The sequence below is a fragment of the Amia ocellicauda genome (assembly GCF_036373705.1).
Source record: "Amia ocellicauda isolate fAmiCal2 chromosome 11 unlocalized genomic scaffold, fAmiCal2.hap1 SUPER_11_unloc_3, whole genome shotgun sequence".
Classification (NCBI taxonomy): Eukaryota; Metazoa; Chordata; class Actinopteri; order Amiiformes; family Amiidae; genus Amia; species Amia ocellicauda.
Genome location: NW_027102661.1, coordinates 485,442 through 497,847, shown reverse-complemented (window position 1 = coordinate 497,847; position 12,406 = coordinate 485,442). Strand labels below are relative to the sequence as shown.

At 42.7% G+C, this 12,406-nt stretch overlaps 1 non-coding gene across 1 annotated transcript; it reads left to right on the top strand.

Annotated features, from left to right (window-relative positions):
- Nucleotides 1-6,845: 6,845 nt before the first annotated feature.
- Nucleotides 6,846-6,918, top strand: trnav-cac (transfer RNA valine (anticodon CAC)). The gene has a single exon. It is a non-coding gene; the product is annotated as a tRNA-Val (tRNA).
- The last annotated feature ends 5,488 nt before the right edge of the window (nt 6,919-12,406 follow it).

Genomic DNA, 12,406 nt, shown 5'->3' with positions numbered 1-12,406 from the left:
TGTCTCCCCTGTAAATAATGACCCGACAAAGAATTTTTTATTTTATTTTTTTTATTTTCAAATGTTGTACATTTATTTATAACATAACCCCTGCTTTGTATTAGAATTGTTTTGAATAAAAACAAAACTAATGATTCAAAGGCTGTTTTCATTATTTTTTCACCTTAACACGCATGACATCTTTTAAAATCCTCACAAGAACACCCCATCTGTATACCTGGCTGGCTAGGGTCGTAAGTCATTGTGTTATAAGGGGGGGTCCACAGTGTACTGACAAACTCTGCCACTTTTTTATCATTTTGGCCTAAATCCTCACTGTACAAGGCCATAATATCGGGGTATGACCTTCCTTTAGATCTATGATATAAGAAAAACACACAGTGTTGACCACAAGTGAAGGTCTGAAGACTTTGTACTTGACGACCGCTGTAAATGGTTTCTTGACAGTTGTTGAGCAGAAAGTTATTGATCTTCCGAGGGAAAGGTCTGAAATCCGGGGGGTTTGCATAGGAATCAAAAAATTCACCACGGTGGTCCTCCCTTAGATAAATAGCCAGCCAATGTTCTCCGGGCATGTTTTTAGGGTGTGTGTTGATTATGTACATTGCAGGTAAATTCTTGATCTTAAATTTAGGCAGCTGATCGCAGGCGTTGACTCCTTGAAACAGTTTCCGTGAGCCGGCCAGGGCATTCATGATGTGGTTGAGCTCTCTGGTGTTCATTTTAATAATAATCATACAGAACGTTTCTCCTCTGATTCACCTCAATAATGTTGTCAAACACAGCATACACGACCATATTTACAGTGCGTGGTAGAGGCTGCTTGAAACGCATCTCCAAACGCATATTGCCCGTCTTCATCAGTGAAAAATGTTGTCCACACTCTTCATCAGGGGTCAGGTTGAAACCGTACAGGGTGTAACCGCTGCAGTATTCCCGGCGATCGATCAGCAGAGTTTGATCCTTGAGATGGCGACCCGTAGCCAGTACTAGACTGTAATATTCACGAACCGCATTGCCGTTTTCAAAGTCAGGTTGAAAAGGTCTGGATGGAACCTGCACACCATCGACGTACAACGCTATAAATTCCGCGTTATAATGTTTAAAGTTAAAGGGGTTCTTGTTGTAAACCCCGGTAAATGCATCATTATCCACGAGACCTATAATAACCTGTTTTGGGAGCTGTCCTAGAAACAGATTTTCCTGGTTCATCACCCGTGTCCCTGCAGTCATATAGACTCTTTCGATCGGGTACTTAACGCCTGCGCGTGTCCTAGTTTAACCGCCGGGGAGACGGACACTTTTTTCACAAACAGCGAGGCCGATAATATGGTCAGTTTATATTTTTCAGTATCAGGGGTCATCAGATAAAAAGCACTTTTACTACGGATCATTTTAATTTTAATGTCTACCCCGTTGAGCATGAGTTTTTCTTGGAAAAATATGTCTGCATTGATATGCCCCATTAGCTCAAAGGTCCTCCCTTCTGTTGAAGAGGCCGTTCTTTTTTGCAAACCCTTATTGAGTCCCTCTGGATCCTTGTCGTCCATAGCTTCCGGGTTGTCTTTGAAGAAAAGGCCGGGGCTGAACTGTTTGCTTAGGGTCTCCTCACTATAATTAAGTTTACACTCCATCATGGCTCTATAGGGGTAAGTATTGCTGCTTTGACTAATGAGCCGATCTCCCAGGGTCACATCCACCTGTGAAAACATGGTGGCCACCGGGTAATTGATGACCCCAGCGTTGGCCGTCTTCTCGATTGCATCGCCATCCTCATTAGTCACTTTACAGTTCATTAAAATAAATGTGTTATTCAAATCATTATAATCCTCGCCATTGCCAGCTATAAAAAACTCCAGAGGGGCCATGTCTGAAATTGCAGAAAGAGGGGGAATCTCTACATATATGCTCTTATCTATACTCGTTTGAGTGTATGGAACTGTAAACAGATCCAGTTCTGATTTGACGCATTCTTCCAATAGACTGTGGACAAAAGACATGTTTAAAAGATATATCCTGAGGCTCTATTTTTCTTTCTTTGAGACTTTCTTTTTGCAGGTTTTTTCTTGTGCTGCTTCCTTCTCCGAGTGTTTCCACGATATGTTGGAGAATGAGAGATTCTTCGTTTTTTGTTAGCCACGGATCTTCGTCGCCCTGGTGGACACATGCTGTTTCTTCTTTTACCCCCCCTCCTCGCCATTACCATGAGACCCGAACCCTCCTGATGCTCATGGCTAGCTGCCCGGTTCATAACATTGGTGAACACGTCACTAACAATATTTTTAGCCGCTGATTTCAAGTGGGGTCTGGCTATAGCAAAGCCTCTCTTAAGCAGGGGTACGGCCATTCTAAAGAGACCACGAAAGAGTCCTCCTAGACCGGCGCCATACATTGTGGGGGCTCCTACAAAACCGGGCAAGCCGTTCCATCTTGCATCTTGTAATAATCCACATTGGCGCTAGGATCTACATAACCCCTCGAGGTAGCCATTTTAATAATGTACACACTGTTTCAGGGGTCGAAAATGTAGTTTGACAACTTAACTTTACCGAAGCGGAAGGGTACGTTGATATTCTGATCCGATTTGACTTCGATCGTGATGTTGTCAAAGTGGGTCTTTGAGACTGGTACGTAGTGTGGCTTGTCATAAGTAATTGTGACCATGTCATTGCTTTTACCTTTAATAAGTACATTTCTCAAAAGGGGGACATAACTATCCCCGACCCTCTGGTGGGTTATGATATCCGTATACACATAAAGAGTGTAAAAGCCGCCCCACCACTTCTGAGAACCTGCTCTCTGTGTCAGAATAGAACCCTAATATACGCCCCAGTTGGCCGCTGGTTTGAATGCTAATACCTGGTTTTGACACCTTGTACACTCTGTTTTTAATAGGGTTGTAATATAGCTTGATGTTGGGGGTGCCTTCTGAGAACTGTTTATGCATCTCATCTAATATTTTATCTACATTGTCATAATAACCTCCTTGTATTGTGAATGTCCATTGACTCTTTTTAACATCATCAAAAATGGCGAAGGTGGCATCCTTATCTTGTAAAACAGCCCAAGTGTAAGGATACTGTATTTCCGCCAACCCCACTTCCCACGACCCTCTTAGATCTATAGATTTTCCAAATTGTACCGTGTAACTGGATATTTCATTTTTAGGGTATATATCGAGAGAGGCGTTACTGGGTAGAGTCACATAGAAGCCTCCTGATTCCATCTTGAGTATCGAGAGTAATGCCCCCAACACACCCGCGGGCATGTTGTTATAAGGATTGAATATCGCAAACATGTTGTTCCGGGACCCAACTATTGAACTTTTCAGGCCATCCAAGCCATTTCACCAACACATATTTTTTCCGGTTCTGGGTTTTTTCAGCTAATATCTTTTCAACTCTGTATACACTGTCTTTACCCACAATAATTTTTTGTAACTCGGCTTCGTAAAACGTTCCTTCTATATCCTCCCCGTCATAGTCTTTTAACCGGTACACGGGGGGGCTCTAGCCAACTGTTCGGTAACTGTAAAATATTCGTCAGAAAATGTTTGTTCATAACCTTTGGCAAAAGTACTCCTTAGCTTTGAAACGCGAACCACATCACCGATGTTGAACTTATAAGTAGTTTTTCCCTTCTTAATAAATGGTCCGTATAATTTTGTATAGACCTGAAAAGAATTACTTTGATCAACATCTATAGACTTCATTTTAATACTGGTGTGATACCCTTGGTTGTAAGCATCAATAAAATCCTGAACTTTATCAAAATACTTGAACGTGTTGACCGCTGTAAAATATCTCCACATTTTGGTCTTTATGGTGCGGTTAAACCTCTCCACTACCGATGCTTTAAGCTCATTTCCGGTGGTGAAATTATGTACTTTGTGTCTCTTCAGTAGATTCTGAAATTCTCTGTTGAGAAACTCTTTTCCTTAATCAGTCTGCAGTTTTTTAGGACATCGACCCTGGGACAATATATCCTCAAAGACCCTCGTCACCGCTCAACCTGTTTTATTATGTAGAATTCGAGCCCAGGCATATTTTGATTAAACATCGATACACATCAACATCAATTTGTGACCATTGTTATGTTTTGATAAATTTGACATATCGACTAGATCCATTTGCCATTGTGAGTCTATGTCAGTTGCATATACGCGGTTTCTTTTAAAGTTAATCCTGAGAGGTTTATGTAAGGTATAGGCGTCTTGTTCCCGTAACCATTCTGAAACAACCACATCATTAACCTTCACTCCGGCCTCAGCGAGTCCTCTTTGAAAACCCTTCTTACCCGCCAAACCCCCAATCTTGGCTGGGTTGTAGTATAGTTCCTGCATTTGGGGAGCTTGCCGAGTCATTCTGTCAAATAACCACACAGACCCAAACTATGCGCAAAGTTTTTATACAAGGTTTTTTATTCAACTTCAGGAGAGCAGATACCCCTTTTTAGACATTTGAGAAAAGTATAACATACACAACAATTTTTTCTACGGTCCAGACAAAAAGAAATCAGATGATTGGTTACTTGATCTATATCAACAAATATACCTGTTTCTTTATCTTGTAGGCACACACCTCAGTTACATATGTAAATAAAACAACAATATGACCTATTTTAAAATTAAACAGAGGTGTATTAAACATGCTCAGTAAAAGGTCATACAGATGTTGATGAAATGGCCTAATATCATTCTTGGCCCCCTTGAGCGCTTCATCCCAGTGTTCGTACCCCCCGATCTTTGTTACAGCAGCCATTAACTTTTCCAGGTTTGAAAGTTGATCCTCATCGATGGTTAAATCTGTAGAGAAAAGGCTCGCGTTGGCTACTTTTCTGTCAAGCACATGGTGTAATAGCGCTCTCAGGTTAGCTGCAGAGTGTTGATGACAGAACCAGTTGCAGAAGCAGTCCAGAACATTCCCCATGTTCAAAGTCCCTTAGTTCAGGTCAGAGTCTGAATCAGTGGGGTAGATGTCGAATTCTTCGTCGCTGTCCCCAGCTTTAACTTCTTTACGGAAGAAATAAGCTTTTAGCTTGCCAGCGGTTTTTCTACTCGGCTCATCCAGGTCATTGAGCAGCTGCCCAAGTTTCTCTATTATAAACGGCTCCTTTTTCAGCTCCAGCAAAATCTCATCTATGATTTTCTGGACTTGTCCCGCAGTGACATGTATGTGGGAGTAAGAGAGCGCCTTGATTAGTGCCGGTTTCAGCCACGGTTTGTTCAGTCTTCTGTAAAACACGTTGAAATAGAACAGGAAATAGTAACGGTCTGGTTCAAACAAACAACTGTGTCTCAACTGACTGGGGTGATTCACTTCACACCCCCGACAGACTTCTTTCAGAGCTCGGTCGATGAGAGCACTCAGAATATACACCAGGGTGCTTTTAACCACTCTGCTTACTTGGTCACATACCCCGGGCATAAATCCTTCGTCTTCATCACGCCCCCGGGACTGTCCGATGCTCATTGGTTCGCCTGGTGGTTTGTGGGGTGTTTCTACATCCATTGGACTGACCCCCTCCTGAGACGCACAGACGGTAGACAGTTCGGCAAAATCGAGGCCCTCCATGAGCTCCAGAGGCTGGGGATCCCCGAGACTCATTTGGACATCCATCGCACCGCATGTTGTTTCGTCCTGAGGGACCGGGGTCTGAGGTCTTGGAGAGTAACCGCAGTCAAAGGGTTCCAGAGTGTATACAAAATCTGGGGAATAGAACCAGGGGTGATCCCGGGTTTGAAGAGGCCTGTAGAGCCTGTCGACGTCCGCAGCTTTCGGGTAAGACATTCTCTTTAATTTTAAACCATGAATGAATTGTTGCGCCTTTTATCCTATCTCTTCACTACGTCATGACACACCGCCCTCTTAGAAGAGAGTAGCCCCTGAGCCGTCAGACCCCCCTCCAAAACCCCACACGTCGTCTGTTTTATCATCGTCGTCGTCATTCAAGGGGGATATATAATCCATAATCCAGCATATTCTCCTTCTAACCAAATCCAGTTGCGAACATTTGGTCAAGATGTCAAAACCATCATTTATACAGTTTATGACCTCTTTCAAGAACGGCCAGTCCACGGCGTCAAACATCATTTCAGTAACCTGTTTTTCTGGATCCTCTTGCCCTTGAGCAATGCAAAATAGGTCAGTGAAAATAGAAACCTTTATCTCACAGGCTGGCCCACGGGAAACGCCTGTGCGCGTTTTACCAGCCTGCTTCGATGGGAGCCATTCGAAACGCCAGGACAGGTCGGTTTCCGTAGTGTAGTGGCTATCACGTTCGCCTCACACGCGACAGGTCCCCGGTTCGAAACTGGGTGGAAACAACCCGCGGTGCACGTATGCCAGTGCCGTGTTACCCGTCCTCATCTCTCTGCCCCAAGGCCGGCCGTCGTTTTCTCTTCCTCGGAGTGGCAAGAAATCCTGACCTTGAGAACTAATGATCGAAGAAGGGTAGCTTTGCGAGGCGCTGGAACTGACACTTTTAAAATCGATACATGTTGTTGCTGTTACAATACGACCGTAGCAGGATCGGCGACATTGCTGTTACTCTTATGTAGTTGAAGGCGCAGTATAGCTCTGATAGTCTGCTGGTGAAGGAAGACCACCAGCCGTTTGAACAAGCCATTCAGCATCACCTTGTTGGGCTAAGTGCAGGCACTGTCAGAGCGCAGGGCGTCCTGCCTTTGAAAGAGTTTCCAAAGTGTCCTGATGTGCCCTTGAGCATTGCAAAATAGGTCAGTGAAATTAGAAACCTTTATCTCACAGGCTGGCCCAAGGGAAACGCCTGTGCGCGTTTTACCAGCCTGCTTCGATGGGAGCCATTCGAAACACCAGGACAGGTTGGTTTCCGTAGTGTAGTGGCTATCACGTTCGCCTCACACGCGAAAGGTCCCTGGTTCGAAACCGGGCGGAAACAACCCGCGGTGCACGTGTGCTAGTGCTGTGTTACCTGTCCCTGTAACGCGGCCGGCCATCGTTTTCTCTTCCTCGGAGTGTCAAGAAAGCCTGACCTAGAGAACAAACGATCACAGAAGGGTAGCTTTGCGAGGCGCTGGAACTGACACTTTTAAAATCGATACATGTTGTTGCTGTTACAATACGACCGTAGCAGGATCGGCGACATTGCTGTTACTCTTATGAGTAGATAGTTGGGTTTTTTGGGCGCGGCCTATTTTGTTATGACGTATGCCCTAAGCTTATTAATATTCCTACGTCATAATTGGGGGGCGTGATTTTAGGTAGAGTTATTTCCTTAATTATTCCTACGTCATATCCGTCAGAAAGTGTACACCCATAAAACCCTGAACAACAAGGCCGCCCATAACCTGTTGTTCTTGTTGTTCTTGTTGGTCAACTGTAGAGTGTGAATGGGTCGGCTCTTCCTGTAGTGGTTGGGGGTCTTTTTTAAATATACATGTAATGGTTTAGTAAATCTAAACCGTTATAAGATCAACAAGTTCTGTTGTCTGTAATGGTCCCAGGTCTTAACAATGCCAATTTTGAATTGTGCGTTTATCATATTCACACTGTCTCTGTCTGTCTTTCTCTCTCTCTCGCCCAATCATTTTATAAAATTCAACAAGTTCTGTTGTCTGTAATGATCCCAGGTCCTAACAATGCCTGTTTTGCATAGGGTACTTATGTTATCCACACTGTATCTGGCTCTGTCTCTCTCCTCAAATTTAATTAAAAATTAAATTAAAAAAGAGGGTGTGTGTGTGGGTGTTTGTGTGTATAGGTTAATTGTTTTTGTAAAAAAAAAAAAAAAAAAGCTGTGGTTATATTTTATCTCTCACATAATGTGTTCAGTCGTTTTACTTAAATACATTCTAGGGTCTTAAAGCTCATAAGAGTTAGACTTAAGATAAGGATATGCTTTTAAGGTATTTTAGCAGTCTCAATCCCTGATGATAAGGAATCCTTTAAAAAATGAAAACAACTGATCACTCAATGCTAAATAGATCACAACACTCAAGGCTAAATCACTCACACCATGGGGGGCGGGGGTGTGCTCAGACAACAATAGGTATGGCGTGTGGTATCAAAACATTCAGAATACTTTTAACCTATATAATTTATAAGCTTTGTAAAATAAACCCAAATATCTCTTTTGCGGGGATAAACGCTGTTCTGAGTAGTTTGTGACTTGTTTAATACCAAACAAAGCATCGCTATAAAAAAAAAAAAAAAATCACTGTAAAAGCGCTAGTTATTTTTGATCTTTATAGTTATTTTCTAGGCTCAGTTTGTTTTTTAGCGCTTATAAAGGCCTGAAATATTCTTAGTGGTTGTTGACTATAGGTCTTGATGCTTAAAAATGTTTTTTTGAGAGACCAAAAGGTTCTAATAAAAGTTTAGAGTAGAGAGGAGAGAGATCGTCTCCATCTTGGTTTCTATTTGAAATTTGATGCAGTGTCATTTTATTGGTTGGTTTTGATATGTTAATTGGTAACAGGGTGGCACAAAGGCCAGACCAGAACAATGCCTTACAAGCAGATCCGGCATGTGGCCATCATTATAAGTATGAAGGTCTGGTCTTCAGCTCGACAGACTCATACTGACCTTTCGATTTAAGACTAAAGATCAACAATGTCTGGAAACAACATCAGCGATTCGATTTAAACGAGTTTTTAGGCAAGTCTTCAGATTATTTTCATTGACTCAGAGCGTGTTGTGTGCATGTATTGTAAATAAGGCTATAACATCTGTTTTAAGTTCTGTAAAATTATTTTTCAGCCAGTCAACAGGAGTTCATTCCCAACGCTGAGGAGATCATCTGGAACAACGACGGTAAGATTTTTGTGTTTGCGCTCATGGGTTCTTATGCATGGGTGTGTGTGGTTTTGAAGCGGCTCATTAGAGTTATGAAAACGTTTTAATATATATTAATGCCGGTCTCTTTAATTACACAGAAACTATCGAAAGGCCTGTGATTAATGTCTCCGAGGATCGACCAAGAGAAGTGGTTGTCCCTAGACAGGCTGTCTGCCGACCGGGTAAGAACTAAACCCCTGTTTGTTTGTATAACGTTTCTGTAAGATGTTTGAGTCCAGTTTTGTTAATTTTAAAAAATTATCCTGTCTAACAGTATTAAGAAACGTGGTTCGAGACAACGAAAGGCCTTCCTTATCTCCCGCTATTATACTTCTGTTTTAAAGTGGTTGTAGGAAAAGGCTTGAAGGTGTTCATTGTATTTAATATTTAAACAGATCGTGAAAACGTTTGTGAAACAGGAAGTCCCGGGATCAGGAAGCGTTTACACTTGGAAGGTTCGTTTAAAAATGAAATGTTGTTGTGTGTGTGTGTGTTTTATTAACAATATTACAGTTTTTAAAGAAACATTTAAGAAACAGTTTATTTACAGCGGCTTCTCTGTTTTACATTTATTATCAAGTCCTAATAAATATATTGTCTGTAAATAATAAGGCGTTGTAGTGAATGTCTAAGGCTATTTTCAAAGGTCTAAAAAAGCTAAAGGTTTTGAATGTCCTGGACATGTTGTTTTAAGTTTGATTTCTGTCGCCGTTTAAAGATGTAAATGTAATGTATATTTTTATTCTTCCCAAGACTCTTGGGATAGTCATTCTGTGGATGAGCTATTGAGGACAATTACCCCGTCTAAGTGGGATCAAACATCTTTCCCGGTGAGATCACCGAGAGGATCCCCCACGGTGGTCTTGGAGACCCCCCAACATCTACTCAGGCCACAGCCTTCTGGGGGTAATTCAACACCCCAGATTCAGCCCGCCGCATTGTCGGGCGGAACAAATACAGGCATCCAACAACCTCAGGGGTCGCCGTCAGTCAGGGCTGACACACCACCCAACGACGGCCTGGTTTCAACATCGTCCCCCCAGACCCGTTTCTTGGCTACAGAAACGCGGAACAGTACCCCGCGCTTGGCCAGGGTGTCACCGCAAAGGCCTTCTTGGTCTCCGTCCATGAGTATACACTCGCTCCTTGCCTCCTTCGACCGAGATTTACCGGAGCGACCATCCTTTGAAGCTGAGCCAGACCACCAGCCCCCGGAGCTTCTTCCTGAAGGTCGGTATGAGTTGCTACATACTTTGTTACAAAATCAAAGACTTGTGTTAGTGGGGCAAAACCTGCTGATAGAGAGCCAAAACACCCTTATTAATACCCTTACTAACGAATTGTACCGTATTTAATGTTTTAATAGACACAAAACGCCTTACTATTGTGGGTTGTTGGAAAAATAAAAAATAAATTAAAAAATGTCCTGACTTGGTAAAAGAACTCACAAACTAAAGGATTATGAACAAGCTAGGGCCCCAAAAAGACCTTCCCGAGAGAACATCCCCGGCCCTGTTGTGAACTCCTCTGATGTCCCAATGAACCTGGAACTATTACAAATGATAAATGATTTAAATAACCCCCAATTACCACCGATAGAATGTGAATTAACAGACTTACCGGTGAACCCCGACCTGTTACAGATGGTCAATGATCTAAATAACCACCTCCCACCGGTAGCGCTTATAGAGGTTCACCCCCTAGTTCACCCCGATTTGTTTGAAATGGTGGAGGCTTTGGAGGAGCTACCCCGACCAAATTCTGCCCCTATTATAAATGATTTGAGACAATTAGAACACAGGATGGCGGCAGAAGCAGCCATCACTATAGAGGAGGGTCTTGACATTAACCGGTTGGATATCTTTGAAGGACTTTTACAGGCTTTAAATGAGCCTCCTCAAAAATGGGGTTTTGTAGATGTCAGCAGTGGGGGTGTTCGGAATTTGGAGGGTTCTGGGACTGATAAGGCTGTGGAGGACATGCTCTGTGAGAATGTAGGGGGTGAAGGCTTTGTTCAAAATGATGATGTGTCCAAGAGTACCAGTGATCCCGTGATTATAGATAGACCGGCCTATAACAATTTTGAAATGATTCAGCGTTTTAATTTTGCAGAACTTTTAAATTGTGACAATTATGCAGAAATATTTGTCAACATATACGAGGCCTTGCAGAAAATGCTTGAACAGGTTGCTGAAAGGGTCAGACCTCGAGATGTTGTACAGTTAGAACTCAGAGGGGATGATTTGTTTAGCAACCTATCTGTAATGCTGAGTGGAGATAATTTAGACGTCTGGCTAAAATCGAAGCATTATTGCAAAGTAACGCAGCCATCATAGCTGATGAAAGTCTGTCTCTGGTAATGAATGTGGTTCGTAACCCTGAGGGTGGGGTGCTTAGAAGTCTGTCGAAATGCTTGAAGAACGACATAATTAGGACCAAGCTCAGGCAATTAGTGGTGAGTTCCAGTGGGGACAATAAGCTCTGTTTTGCTTACAGTTTAATAAAATTACACACCCCCGACATGCCTGAACCCCAAGCTCTGCAAGAGGCTTTAATGCTTCATCAGAGGGCCGGCTTAAACTCTCAACAGATGGTTGCCTTTTCAGACATCACCAAGTTTGAGGAGTTGTTGTCTTTAAAAATTGTTGTGTGGTACCATTGTGAGGTAAAGGAAGTATTTGTGAAATTTCAGACACATCCTGAAACCCATACACAGACACTGTTTCTCTTCCTAAGTGATAGTCATTACTTTGGAATAAAGAGTTTGACGGCTTTTTTGGGTTGTTCGTATGTTTGTCATTGTTGTTATAAGGCCTTCAATGATAAGCTTAAGCACCGCTGTGACGGTTACTGTAACGTCTGATTCAATCCCCAATGTTGTAAGGGTTTGGCCCCTACCATCCGATGAAAAGATTGCTTAAGGATTTGTCTCTCTGCGTTCTGTTTTTCCGAGCATAAGGTACAGAGGGCCGCTGCTGAGGGGGTTAAAAAACTGAGTTATTGTGATCAAACTAAATATTGCCCGCAGTGTTGCCTCCAGTACCGTTTTCATGAGGTTAAACCACACAAATGTCTGGAGCCGAGATGCAGGATCTGTAATGCTGATTTAACCCCGGGGTCCGAACACCAGTGCTTTATTCAGCCGGTTAAAAAGGAGCCGCCGCACAACCGGTATGTCTTTTTTGCTTTTGAATGCCGGCAAGAAAACGGGGTCCACGTTGCTAATTATATACACTGTATTGACATGTTGGATCGTGAGTGGTCAGCTAGCGGTGAGAGTTGTGTCAGGGAAATCATTACGCGGTATCGTGGTCCAAAATACCTCAATTACACATTTATTGCCCACAATGCTAAGGGTTATGATTCTTACATTTTGATGAAGTATCTGGTGGAAAATGGGGTGACCCCAAAAATAATAGCTCAGGGTAGCAAGATCATGTGTTTCACCGACGAAGCTTTCAACTAACGTTACATAGACTCGTTAAATTTCCTCCCCATGAAATTGAGCGCTTTGCCTAAGGCTCTGGGTTTTGAGGCTCAGAAGAAAGGTTGGTTCTGCCATTTTTTTAATACTAAGGACACTCAAAATT